Source organism: Chlorocebus sabaeus, chromosome 21 (genome assembly GCF_047675955.1).
Source record: "Chlorocebus sabaeus isolate Y175 chromosome 21, mChlSab1.0.hap1, whole genome shotgun sequence".
In the NCBI taxonomy this organism is placed as follows: domain Eukaryota; kingdom Metazoa; phylum Chordata; class Mammalia; order Primates; family Cercopithecidae; genus Chlorocebus; species Chlorocebus sabaeus.
This window is the reverse complement of record NC_132924.1, coordinates 291737-309065: the sequence shown is the minus strand read 5'-3', so window position 1 is coordinate 309065 and position 17329 is coordinate 291737. Positions and strand designations below refer to the sequence as shown.

The window sequence follows — 17329 nt, the reverse complement described above, 5'->3', positions numbered from 1 at the left end:
GAAGTCGTAAAGCTCCTCCCGGTAGCTTATGGGAGGCCGCAGCCGCGCCGAAGCTTGTGGACACAAAAAGGCCAGCTCAGCTGCCGGTTACATCCCCCCGTCCGCCTGCGGGCAGCCGTCCGCGCATGAGCGCTCCTGGAAGACCTGCAGCCTTGCCGCGAGTTCCGATTGGCTCCGAGTGAGGAGCGGGCCTCTGCGACGTCACAAGCGCGCGCCTCCGGTGACGTCATAAGGGTGGGCCTTGGGGCGACGTCACAGGCGGGGGCGTTCGGCGGCGTCACAGAGGTGGTAGTGTCGGTAGCTGAGCAGTTTTCTCCTGAAAGTGGAGCCTGGTAACCGCGACCTCCCCTCCAGGTCCTGTGTGTTGCTGGCTGGAGAAGGGTAGTTGACAAACTCAGACCCAGCGCAGTGTTTATGTCGGTCAAAAATACAAAAAGATGTCCAGGCGCGACCAAGGCGGGAGGATCCCTTCAGGCTTAGAGCAGTCTAGCAACGTGGCGCGACCCTGTCTCAGTAGTCCTACCTCAGCTCCCCAGCTACTTGAACCCCAAGGTTCGGTGCACCAATGAGCTATGGCCCCACCACAGCATTCCAGCCTGCGAGACTGAGGTAAACCCTGTCTAAAAAAGTAAAAAAAAACCCTAAATGTGCAACAGGGAGGGACTGCCAAATAAAACTGCCATCCCAGTACTTCGGGAGGCCGAGGCGGGAGGATGGATGGCTTGGGCTCAGGAGTTCTAGACCAGCCTGGGCAACATGAAGAAACCCCATCTCTACAGAAGATACAAAAATTGGCCAGGCGCGGTGCTCACGTGGCCTAATTTTTGTAATTTTTGTAGAGATGGGGGTCTCGGTATGTTGCCCAGGCCAGTTTCGAGCTCCTGGGTTCAAGCGGTCTTCTCACCTTGGCCATCAGAGTCGTCAGGATTACAGGCGTGAGGGACTATGCCCCGCCTGGATTAGGCTGTTTAATAACAGGAAAGTGCTCGGCCAAGCTGGGTGGCTCAAGCCTGTAATCCCAGCACTTTGGGAGGCCGAGGTGGGTGGATCACCTGAGGTCAGGAGTTCCAGACCAACCTGGCCATGGTGAAACTCAGTCTCTACAAAAATTAGCCGGGTGTGGTGGCACATGCCTGTAGTCCCCGCTACTCCTTGAACCCAGAAGGCGGAGATTACAGTGAGCCGAGATTGCACCACTGCACCCCAGCCTAGGCAACACAGTGAGACTCCAAAGTATGACACCAGCCTGAGCAATGTAGTGAAACCCTGTCTCTACAAAGCAAAAAACCCAGCTGTAACTGTGTCCACCTGTGGCCCAGGCTACTTAGGAGGCTGAGGCAGGAGGACCACTTGAGGCCAGGAGCTCTGATCATCCCACTGCTCTGCATTCTGAGCAATAGAATGAAAGCATGTCTCTAGATAGTTAACTAGCTAGCTAGATACGTAGTTTTCAATTTTTTCCCTAGATTTGAACATGTTTTTCTAAAGTAGCATTCAACACATCAGCGTTTTACAGTGTTATTAGTTGTTGATATGATTCTGTTTTTCTGAAATACAGTATCCTTCACAAGCAGTTTTGTCTTTCAGAGTACATAGATAGATCCTCAAGTGAATTTGTCTGATGTTGGCGACCTTGGTACCATTTTCTCCAGTTGACTGGAATAGTCAGTCAATAATTTCAGGTCACTGTTGGCCTTAGAAGAAGAGCCCAAAGGCAACAAGCAAATGTGCTGGTGTCCAATCACCTTCTAGAAACATTTTCACTTTCCTGTAAGGTTTCCCTTGATGAACATAGAAGTAGTGTATGTAGAACTGACCCAGTGCTGCCATGGCAACTTTGTATATTAGGCCAAATTTACATTTCTTACCTTTATGAGAGGCACCCTGGTAGGCTAGTGGAGTTACACACGAAGTCTGATCTCAGCTGCACTGTCCAGAGATGCAACACGGTCCAATCAAATAACATTCTCTGAGCCTGTTTCTTAAGCTGTAAAATAAGAATAACAATTATACCCGTCTAAAAAGACAGCTTATTGTATTTGAGTGGTCTTTTATTTTCTACGAAGCTGTGTTTAACACGGTAATTATTTTTATTTCCATACCACATTTGTGTTTTGTTTTGCTTTTGTTTTTGTTTTGAAATAGGGTCTGTTTTTGGTTTTTTTTTTTGAGATAGAGTTTTGCTGTTGTCTCCCAGGCTGGAGTGCAGTGGCAAGATCTCCGCTCACTGCAACCTCCACCTCCCAGGGTCAAGCGATTCTCCTGCCTCAGCCTCCTGAGAAGCTGGGATTACAGGTGCCCACCACCACCCCCAGCTAATTTTTATATATATATATATGTGTGTGTGTGTGTATGTATGTATATATATATTCTTAGTAGAGATGGGGTTACATCATGTTGCCCAGGCTTGTCTCAAACTACTGATGTCAAGTGATCCACCTGCCTCTGCTTCCCAAAGTACTGGGATTATAGGCGTGAGCCACCACACCTGGCCTGTTTTTTAATAAGGGTTTCTTGGCCAGGTGCAGTGGCTCAAGCTTGTAATCCCAGCACTTTGGGAGGCCAAGGTGGGTGGATCACCTGAGGTCGGGAGTTCAAGACCAGCCTGACCAACATGGAGAAACCCTGTCTCTACTAAAACTACAAAATTAGCCGGGCATGATGGTGCATGCCTGCTATCCCAGCTACTCAGGAAGCTGATACAGGAAAATTGCTTGAACCCAGGAAGTGGAGGTTGCAGTGAGCCGAGATCGTACCGTTGCACTCCAGCCTGGGCAACAAGAGCAAAAGTCCCGTCTCAAAATAAAAAAAAAAAAGATTTTTTAAAATGATATTTTCAGTATTTTATAGATATGTGAGCAGCGATCTTCATAGGACATTACCTGACACTTTGCGGGACTAGACGATGACAGAGGCAGCTGATTTGATCCAGATGTCTAATTTATTTTTTTTCTTTCTTTCTTTTTTTTTTTTTTTTTGGAGAGAGTCTTGCTCTGTCACCCAGGCTGGAGTGCAGTGGCACGATCTTGGCTCACTGCTACCTCCACCTCCCAGGTTCAACCGATTTTTCTCCCTCAGGATCCCGAGTAGCTGGGATTACAGGCACGTGCCACCAGGCCAGGCTAATTTTCGTATTTTTGATAGAGACAGCGGTTCACCATGTTGGCCAGGCTGGTCTCGAACTCCTGACCTCAGGTGATCTACCTGCCTCGGCCTCCCAAAGTGTTGGGATTACAGGCATGAGCCACTGTGCCTGGCCCAGATGTCTCTTAATTTTAACAAGAGATGTGTTGCAGGATCATAGCAGATTGAGTTGCTGGTGTATCCAGAAAGAAGTAAGCATGGAACTCAGGACAGCTGTCCTGAGTAGTGTGTGTGTGCTGTGCTTGAATATCTCACTGCTCATTTATACACAGGCTTTCTTGTGACCGAGTCAACAGTATCTGTTTCATAAATAATGTAGCTTGCTTGCTTTCTTGCTTTCTTTCTCTCTTTCTCTCTCTTTTTTTTTTTTTTTGAGACAGGGTTTTACTCTGTTACCCAGGCTGAAGTGTAGTGGTGCGATCGCAGCTCACCGCAACTTCAGCCTCCCAGGTTCAAGCAATTCTCCTGCCTCAGCCTCCCAAGTAGCTGGGATTACATGTGCCACCACTCTTGGCTAATTTTTGTTTTCTTTTTTTTTTTTTTTTGAGACGGAGTTTCACTCTTGTTGCCCAGGCTGGAGTGCAATGGTGCAATCTTGGCTCACCGCAAGCTTTGCCTTTCGGGTTCAAGCGATTCTCCTGCCTCAGCCTCCCAAGTATCTGGGTTTACAGGCATGCGTCACCATGCCCAGCTAATGTATTTTTAGTAGAGACAAGGTTTCTCTATGTTGGTCAGGCTGGTCTCAAACTCCTGACCTCAGGTGATGTACCCGCCTTGGCCTCTCAAAGTGCTGGGATCACAGGTGTGAGCCACCGCTCCTGGCCTAATTTTTGTATTTTTGGTAGAGATGGGGTTTCACCACGTTGGCAAGGCTGGTCTCGAATTCCTGACCTCAGGTAATCAGCCTGCCTTAGCCTCCCAAAGTGTTGGAATTAAGGCATGAACCACCATGCCTGGCCAGCCCTATTTCTTTAAGCCTCCACATTTTGCACTTGTTAAAAGTATTTGAATGTACAATTACCCAGCTTCCCTTGTTTATGTGTGCTTGAATTTTGTACAATCTTAAATATTTTTTTTCCAATCTAAGCTTTATTTTACCCCGTTTCTTCTATATTTGTATAACTTTAGGTGGCTCTCTTCATTGAAAGTTTTTTCTCAAAAGCCTTAAAATAGATTATTGTTCTTGGCAGCAAGTTGAAAGCTATTTGAGGAGAAGGGAAGACTTATGATGATTCAAATGAAGCAAACTAAAAAGTAATGAAGCAAGACAGAAGAAAAAGCAGTATTCACTTGCGCACATCCCAAAAGAATAACATTTCAAATATAACTAGAAAAAGGTATGCTGAAGTTCGCAATACAGAAATAATTATTAATACTCAAAATAGCTTTAAAGCCCTCCTCAGATTTTGAATGTTGGGAATTGACCCGGAGGTGGCTGTAACCTAAGATGGTTCCTTCAGTAATGAGCATATGTTCTTTTTCAAGATGATGATGATTCTCCACCTTCTAAGGGACCAAAGACCATTGAGACACCACAGCCACCAGTCCTGTAACCTGCCAATGTTGGGCAACAGAAAGTGAGGGAGTTCAACTCTGGTAAGTTCTCAGTGAAATCCACTACCTTTTCCTTCATCTTCTGGACTCTCAATGTGACTGATGAAAGTTACAACATTCTCTGCAGGGGGAAATGTTTTAGCATGTATTACTACATTTTAATCACATCTTTGTAAAGCCAGGAGCATTTTGAAAGTCACATTACAGACATTGTTTAAACATAGTTTGTATTTGCCAAAACATAGGACACTGTGTCATCTCATATTAATTAGTTAGTTGGCTCAAAATTAGTGCTAATGACTTAGTAATTCAATGATTTCTCTTAGCTTTAAAACCCTTTTTATTTCAGAACTATTTCATCCCTTGGTTTTCATTTTTGCTATGTGTCACTGCCTGCCAGCTGCTAATTTATTAACTCCCAGTGGATCATGTGTCCTGTGAAGGGACTGAATGAGATGTTAGTGGCAAATTATGTTGATGATTTGTATTTTGAATAGTTTGAATAAACAGAACATTAAGCTTATATACATTTTGAAAATAGTATTTTAATATTCTACTGTCATAGTCATAATGATTGGATAGATATTGAATTTATATGTACTTTAGGATATATTTTGAATTTGTATGTATATCTGTTTTTTTTTTTTTTTTCTCCACGAAAATTAGACTCTGATTTATTGAGGCATCTGTTTGATGCCACGTTAGGTGGCCCAGGCTCTGTGTAGGGGGTGAGGTTAAAGCAAGAAGAAGGATGGTGAGAGGCGGGGGTGAGGTTAAAGCAAGAAGAAGGATGGTGAGAGGCAGGGGTGCCAGGTTTAGTTTGGAATACCTGGGGGTACTCTGAGGCTCCCCAAGTTTCCTTGGTCATGGCCGGCTGTGCTGCTGGCCTGGGCATCTGATGAGCCTGCAAGGGTGACTCCCAAGAGGTGAGTGGTCCAGGTAGGGCAGGGACTTTCGAGTCATGCTGTTTGTTGGCTTTGAATCCAGACTCATACACTTGGTAGCTGTGAACTCTCCATGCCTCAGGGACCTGCAGAACTGAGCTCAGTCTGAGCCAGGTTCCATCCAGGCACTGCAGATCCATCCAGAGGGAAACCGCCCCAAGTTGCTCACTATCCACTGCCTTCTCAAGCAGACCCTTGTCTCAAAATCCAGTGGAGGAGACGAAACTCATCTGCCTTTGTCCCTCTGGGCGCACCTCGTGCCAGGTGCATCTGTGGACCTGGGCCATGCTCCTGGGCTTCCGAAGTTGGAGAAAGCTGCCAGGCTTAGGTGGGTACCTCAGAGCAGCTGCTGCCCTCTGGACACAGTGACAAAACCCTGTGGGTCTGGAGCCCTGGTCTGGGGCGTTGGGCAAGGCTCTTGCACTTCTCGGAGCCCATTTCCCCATCTGGAAAGTGTGCTGATTCTATCTCCCTGTGGGCACTGAGGGATCAGTGTTAGAGAGTCAGCATCTGGGGTTTGGGCTGTAATTCCCCTTCAGCCCCGTAGCTGGGGGGAGCCAGGGACTTTATCAGGATTAACCTAGGTGTCATTCTAGCTTCCTGCCCCTGGCTTGGGTTCAGCATATGAAGTAGTCTAGGCGGCAGGTGGTCCTGGTGGGGGTTGGGGCTTTTCCCCATTCTGAGGTCACACCCAGAGCCAGAAATGTTGGTGCCTGCTCTGGGCAAAGGTGGCAGCCTGTTTGACAAGAGCGAAACTCCGTCTCAAAAAAAAAAAAAAAAAACCTTCCACCATTTCAAGGGGCTCACATCTCCCTAAGGGCCTGGTAATTGGCCTGATATGGCCTGCACTTGGCCCCCAGGGTGCAGGTAACACCCCACCTTACCTGGCTTCTTTCTGCCAGGGCCAATCTTCAGACCTCAGGACTTTCCAGCCTATCCCACCTCCCTCTCTGGCCAGCCTTGAGCCCTTGTGGCTCCAGCACATTTTCCAGGCTGTCTCCTGGTTGTCCTTCTGCCTCAAGGTCTGGATCATGCTGCTCCCCCTCCCATTCACCAAGACCCACAAGGACCACTCCACACCCAGCTCAGCCCCATCCCCTTGGATAGTCCTTTCTCTTTCCTCAGGTGGCCAGGTGCATATCTTGGTGTCAGGACCTTCATTGCACCTGAGAATGCCTACTGGTCACCTCGGTGACAGAGACCAAGGCATTTACTTGATATGACTACCCTGGTTCACTACATGGTCTACATGGCCAGGGAAGAAGTCAGTAATAGGCTTTTGACTTGCTGAAAGGATCAGTTCTCCTGGCCCCATGGTCTAGGGATGGAGGATGCTGCAGGAGATGCACCCCTCCCTTCCTAGCTGAGGACTGTGGGTCATCTCAGGGCAATTTCACAGTCCCCACGTGCCCCACCCCCTCAGCTCTGCAAATACCAAGCAGTGCAGCCTGCCTAGGGGACAGTGGGCTCAGGGGTGCCCAGGTAGTCCCCAGAATGCCCTTGGCAGGCCCCTCACCTACATACTGCCACAGCTCTGTAGCAAGAGTTCTAACCTTTTTTAACTGTGGAGCCTGCTGAGAATAAGCTGTGGACTGTTTTCCAGAAAGGCATGTACATGCTCTCCATGCAAAACCTTGCATTGCGGCCAAGCGCAGTGGCTCACGCCTGTAATCCCAGAACTTTGGGAGGCCGAGCCAGTCGGATCACCTGAGGTCGGGAGTTCGAGACCAGCGTGCCCAACATGGCGAAACCCCATCTCTACTAAAAATGCAAAAAATGAGGCGTGGTGGCAGCCACCTTACTGGTGGCCTTACACCTTACAGCCTACTCTGGAGGCTGAGGCAGGAGATTCACTTGAACCCGGGAGGCGGAGGTTGCAGTGAGGTGACATTGCACCACTGCACTCCAGTGTTGGTGACAAGAGTGAAACTCCATCTCCAAAAAAAAAACCTTGCATCCTTTCAGGGGGCTCACACCTCCCTAAGGGCCTGGTAGTTGAACCCCTTGGACCTGAGGGTGAGAAACCTTGCTTCAGTTCTTCCCTGGGTGATCAGCCCAGGGTAAAGAAGGAGAAGCCAAAAAGGAGGACCCATGAGAAGGGCCCCCTCCAGGAGTTTGAGGCCCACTCCCTCCTCCCCTGCCTGTCCTCTGTCCAGGTCTCCTCCCTGCTGTGCCCCACTCCTGGGGCCATAACCATTTGGTGCTGTGTTTTTCTACAGGCTCCTGGGCACAAAGTGGGCAGGCTCACCTGGAGGGGATCAGAGTAACATGGGAGGAAATGAGGGGGAAAGCTGCCCTGGAACCACGCCTCTCTTCCCCCTCATGTCACTGGGGTGCAGTCCTCCCTCACCTCACTCAGGCAGTGACATGGGTTCCATGTGAGTGCTGTCCTGCTTCCTCTGCTGCCTGTTTTTTTCCTTAGGGCTATCATAAAACTTTCTCTTTCCCAGCTCTGCCAATCTGGTGGGACATTGGGCTTCCCTCTCACAGGGTCCTGGGGACATGCCCGTCCTGTATCATACCTGCAGAGAGACCCTGGTTTTCTCCGGGACCTTGGTAGCAGCCAGGTTCCATGGGTGAAACGCAGATCTGAACCATACCAAGCTGGGGTTGGGTTCCACACTCTCCTCTACTGAGAAGGAGCTAGGGATTCCAGCTAGGTGAGAGGGAGAGTGGGCAGAGCCAGACCAGACCAGGACTGATCCCCTGGAAAAAACCTGCCATCAAAGGCCTTGGCGAGTGCTCGGTGCGGTGGCTCACTCCTGTAATCCCAGCAGTTTGGGAGGCTGAGACAGGTGGATCACTTGAGGTAAGGCGTTCAAATCTAGCCTGGGCAGCATGGCAAAACCCCATCTCTACTAAAAATACAAAAATGAGCTAGGCGTGCTATGTTCCTATAATCCCAGCTACTCAGGAGGCTGAGGCAGGAGAATTCTTTAAACTGGGGAGGCAGAGGTCAAAGTGAGCTGAGATTGTGCCACTGCACTCCAGTCTGGGAGACAGAGTGAAACTGTGTCTCGGAAAAAACAAAAACAAAAAACACCATAATATGGCTTTGGCAGACAGCCTGGCCCGGCAGTGCCTTCCCTTGGGTTTCTCCTGGGTAGACCTCTGCCATGAGGAGGCGCTTCCTTTTGCCTGTCCATGGCCTGCAGCAATGGAATGTCTGCTTCCGAGGGTTGGGTGGGGGACTGCTGGCAGAACTGGAAACCTTCTTCAGGTGGGTTTTTTGGTTTGTTTTGTTTTTGTTTTCGAGATGGAGCCTCGCTCTGTCACCCGGGCGGGAGTGCAGTGGTGCAATCTCAGCTCATTGCAATCTCCACCCCCCAACCCCGGATGCAAACAATTCTCATATCTCAGCCTCCTTAGTAGCTGAGATTACAGGTATGTGCCACCATGCCCGGCTAACTTTTGTATTTTTTGTAGAGACAGCATTTCGCCATGTTGGCCGGGCTGGTCTCAAACTTCTGACCTCAAGTGATCTGCCCTCCTCGGCCTCCCAAAGTGCTGGGATTACAGACATGAGCCACTGAGCCCAGCCCCTTCATATGGGTTTTGAGGCTTCACTACAATACTAGTTTCCCGTGGCTGCTGCAACAAATTACCACACACTTAGTGACTTAAAACAACACAAATGTATTCCCTTACAGTTCTGAAGACCAGAATTCTAAAGTAAGTCCCACTGAAGCAAGGTGGGAGCAGGGTTGTTGCCTTCCGGGGCTCTGGGGGAGAATCTGTCTCCTGGCCCTGGAGGCGGCCTGCACTTCTCAGCTTGTGCTGCACGTCCTGAATGACTGGAGTTTCCTGCTTTCGTCACTACACCTCCCACCCTCTCCATCACCTTCTCTGCTCTTATAAGGATCCGGGTGAGTACATTAACCCCGCCAGTACAAGCCAGCCAAAGACCCTTAACTTCATTATATCTGCAAAGCCCCTTTTGCCATACAAGGTCATGTTCACCAGTTCCCGGGATTAGGATATGGGCATCTTGGGGGCATCAGCCTGCTACAGCTAGGCTGCAAAACTGTTACACCCTCCTGGTGTTTCAAAGATTGAGAGGAAAAGGGTTGACATTTTTTGCTTAGGGGTCCCTCTTAAACTTGTACCTTTAAGGTCTGGGGTCCCTTTTAACCTTGTTTTTGTTTTTGTTTTTTCTTTTTTGAGGTGGAGTGTTGCTCTGTCGTCGAGGCTGGCAGTGGCATGGTCTCGGCTCACTGCAATGTCTGCTTCCTGGGTTCAAGTGATTCTCCTGCCTCAGCCTCCTGAGTAGATGGGACTATAGGCACCCACCACCATGCCTGGCTCTTTTGTGTTTTTGGTAGAGATGGGTGGGGGTGGGGAGGGGGGTTTTGGCTATGTTACCCTGAGCTCAAAGCCATCCCCCTGCCTCTGCTGCCGAAATGCTAGGATTACAGGCCTGCACCACCACACCCAGCTGCTGTAAAGACTTATTTCCACACAGCTGAGACATGTTTTAGGAAGTTTGCTAAAAGACCCCTGGAGACCTCTTCTTTGTGGCCTCCCTGTTACTGTGTTTAATTTGATTGAACTTTTCTGCCCTCCTGCTTTTCAACTTCTCTAATAGTCTCTCATTAAACCAATTCTAAGAACCACCAAAAAAGGGAAAAATTTTTTTCAAAGCAGTAAAATGATGTGGACTGTTAGAATGTAAAATATATGAAATAAGTTGTTACATGTTAGTGCTGCTCTGACATAGGGACATATTATTGAGAATCAGCTTTTGCTCAGTTTTCAGAGAAATGGAATAATCGTATTGCTGATCTATATAAGCAAGTTGAAGAATTGTCTGAAAGAAAATATGGTATGTCTAAACTGGAAAAGTCCTGTAATCCTGTGTTCATGAGCATTTACACAGTGGAGTTACTCTTCATCATGGGCGTACCGTGGACAGGCCCAGGGCTGCCGGTGAGTCATACCTCCTTACACGTTTCTCCTTGTCAGGTGCTTTGTAGTATCTAAATATTGGAAACATTCTCTGTTTCTAAATTGCTGCAAAGCTAAGGAAAAGTTGTATTTCTTTAATTATTAGCATTTCTTTTAAACTTTGAGAATGGAGATTGGGAATTTATTTACATATTTATTGCAAAGCCCTTCATCTTAGGGATTTCATTGAATTATTATTATTATTTTTTTTTGAGACAGAGCCTCACTCTGTTGCCCAGGCTGGAGTGCAGTGGTGTGATCTCTGCTCACTGCAACCTCTGCCTCCCGGGTTCAAGCAGTTCTCTGCCTCAGCCTCCTGAGCAGCTGGGATTACAGGCGCCAGCCACCACGCCTGGCTGATTTTTGTATTTTTAATAGAGACAGTATCATGATCTTGGCCAGGCTGGTCTTGAACTCCTGACCTCCTGATCCACCTGCCTCAGCCTCCCAAAGTGCTGGGATTACAGGTGTGAGCCACCGTGCCTGGCTAAATGTTATTTTTTTAAATGAATTGTTTCTCTTAGTCTGCTTCATTAAATTTGGTATTCATCCAGGTGTGGTGACTCACGCCTGTAATCCCAGCACTTTGGGAGGTCGAGACAGGCAGATACTTGAGGTCGGGAGTTCAAGACCAGCCTGACCAGCATGGAGAAACCCCGTCTCTACTAAAAATACAAAATTATATGGGCGTGGTGGCACATGTCTGTAATCCCAGCTACTCGGGAGGCTGAGGCAGGAGGTTCGCTTTAACCTGTGAGGCAGAGGTTGTGGTGAGCTGAGATTGCACCGTTGCACTGTAGCTTGGGCAAAAGGAGCAAAACTCCATCTCCAAATAAATAAATAAATAAATAAATAAATAAATAAAGAAATAAATAAAAATTCAGTACTCACCAAGGTGCCCCTATTGTCTCTACTTTTGTCTTGATGCATCACTGAGTTGACATTAGATTTCAAATTCGTCATTGCACTTATACTATTCTATCCTGAAGCCACCTTTATATAATGATGAAAGAAATTAGCAATTTGTTATTATCCTCTGTCGGTATATATCAAGCGCTTACCTAAAAAGAGCAATAACCAAAGTGCTTACCTAAAAAGCAATAACCAGTGGAAAACCTCATGTGTTTTACTGTTTTTATTTGGATGACTACTTGTAACCTACTAGCAAACTACAAAATTGTATGAGATGCAGAATTTTAACTGAATTGCTTTAAGTGAACGTTTAAACATGATAAATCATATTGATGGTATTTATGTTAATATACTTAAAGTGAACATTTTTTTCTTCATCATGAGTAATATAACCTACCCCTCAATGAAAATCTGGAATTAAATTTGCTAGTGAATTCAGTAACATTTCCATAGTATTTTTAGTTATGTGCTTAAGGTTCTCTTAGTGTTTCTCCCACTTTTTAATAGCTTATGCCTTTTTTGCGTTTGGTTTTTTTTGGTTCATTTTAAAGTAAAAATCTCACAACATGTGATACCTAGAACCAGTGTAATGGTCTCACCTGGTGGTAAGACCGTAGGCTCTAGGGACACAGGCTGGCCATGTCTCTTCTCCTGTCTGAGCTTTAGTGTCCTCTTTTGTGGTCATGAGAACTGAAGATCTATCCTGAAGATTTGATAAGACACTAAAGTGCTTCATATAATACCAGGCATATACATGCACAGTAAATGCTTCCTCCTCACATTTTTGTTGATTGATTGATTGAGACAGAATCTTGCTGTTTCACCCAGGCTGGAATGCAGTGGTGTGATCGTGGTTTCTGCAACATCTGCCTCCTGGGTTCAGGCAATTCTCCTGTCTCAGCCTCCTGAGTAGCTGGGCTTACAGGTGCCTGCCACCATGCATGGTTAATGTTTGTATTTTTGGTAGAGACAGGATTTCACCATGTTGGTCAGGCTGGCCTCGAACTCCTGACCTCGTGATCTGCCTGCCTCAGCCTTCCAAAGTGCTGGGATTAAAGGCATCAGCCGCCATGTCCAGCCTGTCTTTTCTTATCACAACCACCCTTGGTGATGAAATGTTAAATAAGTACTAGTGGATATTATTTTGCTTAATGTTGCCTAGTGAATATTAAGTATTCTTACCTTTCAGAAATGAACTTATGAATTCAACAGGTGAAGATTTACAACTTGATTAAACAGCTTCAGGAGGTAGGTCTTCAATCTTAAGTCAGATTAGAAGATTATGTGAAATAATTATTTAAGGTTTAACATTGAATTCTTTTAATGGTACCCTCCACATGAAATAATATGCCTCTAAGTATTAATTATGTGCCAGGACAAGAGAATTCATGTTGTCAAAATTCTCATACTCTCTAGAACAATGAACTCATTTTCTTTTTGTTAACCCATTACAAATACATGTAAATATTGCATTTACGGGTAGACAGAACTGGAAGAACAGTATTTGTCCTACTTTTGAGATGCAAGATTTATCTGGCGTAATGCATTGAACAGATTATTATTGAAGTCTACACCGGTCAACTGAACAAGCATTCGTCAGATGTCCATGATACATAGGACAGAAGGTTTTCTTTTAGAGTGTGGAGCCATGCATATTATCTTTTAATTAGATTTAGTTAGATATGTTTTTAAAGAAATAGAAGTATAATTGATTTTCTTGTTTTGGCTCTGGAGTGGGACTAAACAGAATGGAATGACACTGTTTAGATTTACTAAAATGGAAGGATAGCCAGTGAGATCATATCCCATCTCCCTGGACCTTTGGCTTTTACAGGTTGAGCTATAAGAACAATTAGAAAAATGGATATCATTTAAACACAGTATGTAGAAAAGAATAATTTCTACATGTTGTGAATAATTGCACCTGCTAGCAGTTCTTTTTTTTTTTTGTTTAGATGGAGTTTTGTTTTGTTGCCCTTGCAGTGCAGTAGTGTGATCTCAGCTCATGGCAAGCTCTACCTTCTGGGTTTAAGCAATTCTACCTGCCTCAGCCTCCCAAGTAGCTGGGATTACAGGCACCTGCCACCATGCCTTCCTAATTTTTGTAATCGCAGTAGAGTTGAGGTTTCACCATGTTGGCCAGGCTGGTCTTGAACTCCTGACCTCATGTGATTTATTCACATTGACCTCACAAAGCGCTGGGATTACAGGCATGAGCCACTGGGCTTGGCCATAATTTTTTTAATAATGTTGTTTTATTTTAGGAAAGTAAATACAATGAGTAGGACTTAGCTCCAGTTTTCTCTTACTGCTTTTTGTTTGTTTTGTTTTGTTTTGAGATAGAGTTTAGCTCTTGTTGCCTGGGGTGGAGTGCAATTCCGTGATCTTGGCTCACTGCAGCCTCCGCCTCCCGGGTTCAAGCGATTCTCCTTCTTCAGCCTCCTGAGTAGCTGGGATTACAGGCGCCCTCCCCAATGTCTGGCTACTTTTTGTGTTTTTGCTAGAGATGGGGTTTCACTGTTGGCCAGGCTGGTCTCGAACTCCTGACCTCAGGTGATTCACCCGCCTTGGCCTCTCAAACTGCTGGGATTACGAGTGTGAGTCACTACAACCGGCTTTAATGGGATATTTCACTGCAGACTTTGATAAACAGAATATTAGCATTTTTGCTGTTGTTTTTATTTCAGTCTTTATTTAAGGTTTAACATTGAATTCTTTTAATGATACCCTGCACATGAAATAATATGCCTCTAAGCATTAATTATGTGCCAGGACAAGAGAATTCATGTTGTCAAAATTCTCATACTCTCTAGAACAATGAACTCATTTTATTAACCCATTACGAATACATGTAAATATTGCATTTACAGGTAGACAGAACTGGAAGAATAGTATTTGTCCTACTTTTGAGATGCAAGATTTATCTGGCGTAATGCATTGAACAGAGTATTATTGTTCAATGTTTTGAACAATAATATTTTTATTTTATTGCTATTTTTCTTTAGACTCAATTATATTAACAGAAATAAAGATAAAAGTATAAAAGTTAAAGACCAATACAGATTTAATAGTTATTCTCTTCTACATATTGTGTTTAAATGATACCTCTTTTTCTTTTTGTCCTTGTAACTCAAGCTGTAAAAGCCAAAGGTCCAGTGATGATCCCATACCCTTTTTTCCAGTGTCATGTTGAAGATCTTTATGTAGAAGGCTGTTCCAAAGGAACTTTTTTTTGGTGGTGGGTGATGGGGTTTTCATTCTTCTTGCTCAGGCTGGAGTGCAATGGCGTGATCTTGGCTCACTGCAACCTCTGCTTCTTGGGTTCGTGTGATTCTCCTACCTCAGCCTCCCGAGTAGGTGGGATTATAGGCGCCCACCATCATGCCAGCCTGATTTTTGTATTTTTAGTAGAGGCGGGGTTTCAGCATGTTGGCCAGGCTGGTCTTGAACTCCTGACCTCAGATGATCCTCCTGCCTCAGCCTCCCAAAGTGCTGGAATTACAGATGTGAACCACTATGCCCTGCCAGAAATTTTTTTTAAGAGGACTCTCTACTAATGGAATTCCTGGCCTGGAGAGGATATTGCTGTCAAAGGAATGGATTCATTTTTTTATTAAAAGGTAAGACTCTTGGATTCTTATTGGACTCTCCTCTCTGTTCTGAGTAATAAATTTTTTTTATTGTTGACAAATATTTATTCACCACCAGGGTTATATTTAATTAAGTCTAAGTTATTTTATGGTTTTTTTTTTTTTTTTTTTGAGATAGAGTTTTGCTGTCCTTGCCCAGGCTGGAATGCAGTGGTGCGATCTCGATTCCATGCAATGTCTGCCTCCTGGGTTCAAGCGATTCTCCTGCCTCAGCCTCCCGAGGAGCTGGGATTACAGGCATGTGCCACTATGCCTGTCTAATTTTGTATTTTTAGTAGAGTTGGGGTTTGTCTATGTTTGTCAGACTGGTCTCGAACTCCCGACCTCGGGTGATCTGCCTGCCTCAGCCCCCCAAAGTGCTGGGATTACAGGCTTGAGCCACTGCACCTGACCTATTTTAGGTATTTTTATCTTCTACTTTTTAATTTATGTGGGTCCAACATTGAGTAAGTCATGCCAGTGTTAGCTTTTAAAATGTGAAGACTGCCCTCACCTGACTGGCACGCAAATGACATTTTCTTTCACAGTTTTCTGCTACTTTTGCTAAAGAAAATAATATCCATGTCTTGTTTTCAAGCCTGAGATTTTAAAGCCTATGTGGAAATAAATGATTTTTATAGCTGTGTAGAGAAAGATAGTCTTGAATGCAATGTGATATTAAAGGATCCCATTTAAGATTATTGTAATATGTTTCAAAGACCTGTGGGTTGCAAAGTTACCAGTTTACTTGTGAGGACACATCCTCCACGAAGTACCTGATGAGACCATTTGCAATTATTATTTTGTTTGGTTAATGTATAGAAACCTCAAAAGAAGATTTAGTTGTGCTCAAGCATCCCAATTGTCTTGTCTTTTCTTAATTAATTAATTAATTATTTTTTTCCCCTCCTGAGATGGAGACTTGATCTTTCACTTAGGCTTAGAGTTCAGTGGCATGATGTTGGCTCCCTGCAATCTCTGCCTCCTGGGTTCAGGCAATTCTCCTGCCTCAGCCTCCTGAGTATCTAGGATTACAGGCATTTGCCACCACACTTGGCTAATTTTTGTATTTTTAGTAGAGACGGGGTTTGACCATGTTGGTCAGGCTGGTCTCGAACTCCTGACCTCAAGATCTGCCTACCTCGGCCTCCCAAGGTGCTGGGATTACAGGTGTGAGCCACTGTGTCCAGTCTGTCTTTTCTTTTCACACCCACCCTTGGTGATGAAATGTTAAATATGTACTAGTGGATATTACTTTGCTGAATATTGCCTAGTGAATATTAAGTATTCTTATCTTTTAGAGATGAACTTATGAATTCAACAGGTGAAGATTTACAACTTGATAAATCAGCTTTGTGAGGTAGGTCTTCAGTCTTTAGTCAGGTTAGAAGATTATGTGAAGTAACGTTTAATATTAATTTCTTTTAATGGTAGCTTTCACATGAAATAATATGCCTCTAAGTATTAATTATGTGCCAGGACAGGAGAATTCATGTTTTCAAAATTCTCATACTCTCTAGAACAAACTCATTTTCTTTTTATTAACCCATTTTTAAATACGTGTAAATACTACATTTTGGGTAGACAAAACTGAAAAAACAATATTTGTCCTACTTTTGAGATGCAAGATTAATGTGGCGTAATGCATCAAACAGGTTATTATTGAAATCTACACCAGTCAATTGAACAAGCATTCATCAAATGTCCATGATACTCAGGACATAAGAAGTTTTTGTTACTAGTATGGAGCCGTGCATATTATCTTTTAATTAGATGATTTAGTTAGATATGTTTTTAAAGAAATAGAAATATAATTGATTTTCTTGTTTTGGCTCTGGAGTGGAGTGGGGACGAAACAGAATGGAATCACACTGTTTGCAATTATTAAAATGGAAGGATTGCAGCAAGATCATATCCCTAGTCTCCCCATAGCAAATGTCATGTGCTAGCTGTTTTGTGTGTGTGTGTGTGTGTGTGTGTGTGTGTGTTTTTAATTAATTTATTTATTTTTTATTATTATTATACTTTAAGTTCTAGGGTACATGTGCATAACGTGCAGGTTTGTTACATATGTATACTTGTGCCGTGTTGCTGTGCTGCACCCATCAACTCGTCAGCACCCATCAACTCGTCATTTACATCAGGTATAACTCCCAATGCAATCCCTCCCGCCTCCCCCCTCCCTATGATAGGCCCCGGTGT

At 44.8% G+C, this 17329-nt stretch overlaps 1 long non-coding RNA gene across 2 annotated transcripts in view; it reads left to right on the top strand.

Moving 5' to 3' along the window:
• The first annotated feature begins 267 nt into the window (after nucleotides 1-267).
• Nucleotides 268-17329, top strand: part of LOC140709603 (uncharacterized) — a 37023-nt gene continuing 19961 nt past the window's right edge. The window contains exons 1-10 of one of the 2 annotated variants that reach the window (XR_012090095.1): nucleotides 268-609; nucleotides 4335-4481; nucleotides 4630-4740; nucleotides 5725-5970; nucleotides 9293-9508; nucleotides 10392-10568; nucleotides 12688-12746; nucleotides 14770-15118; nucleotides 16429-16487; nucleotides 17159-17271. This is a non-coding gene — a long non-coding RNA (uncharacterized lncRNA). Of the gene's footprint in view, nucleotides 610-4334; nucleotides 4482-4629; nucleotides 4741-5724; nucleotides 5971-7188; nucleotides 8021-9292; nucleotides 9509-10391; nucleotides 10569-12687; nucleotides 12747-14769; nucleotides 15119-16428; nucleotides 16488-17158; nucleotides 17272-17329 lie in introns of those variants that run through there. The other variant, XR_012090096.1, reaches the window with a different exon arrangement.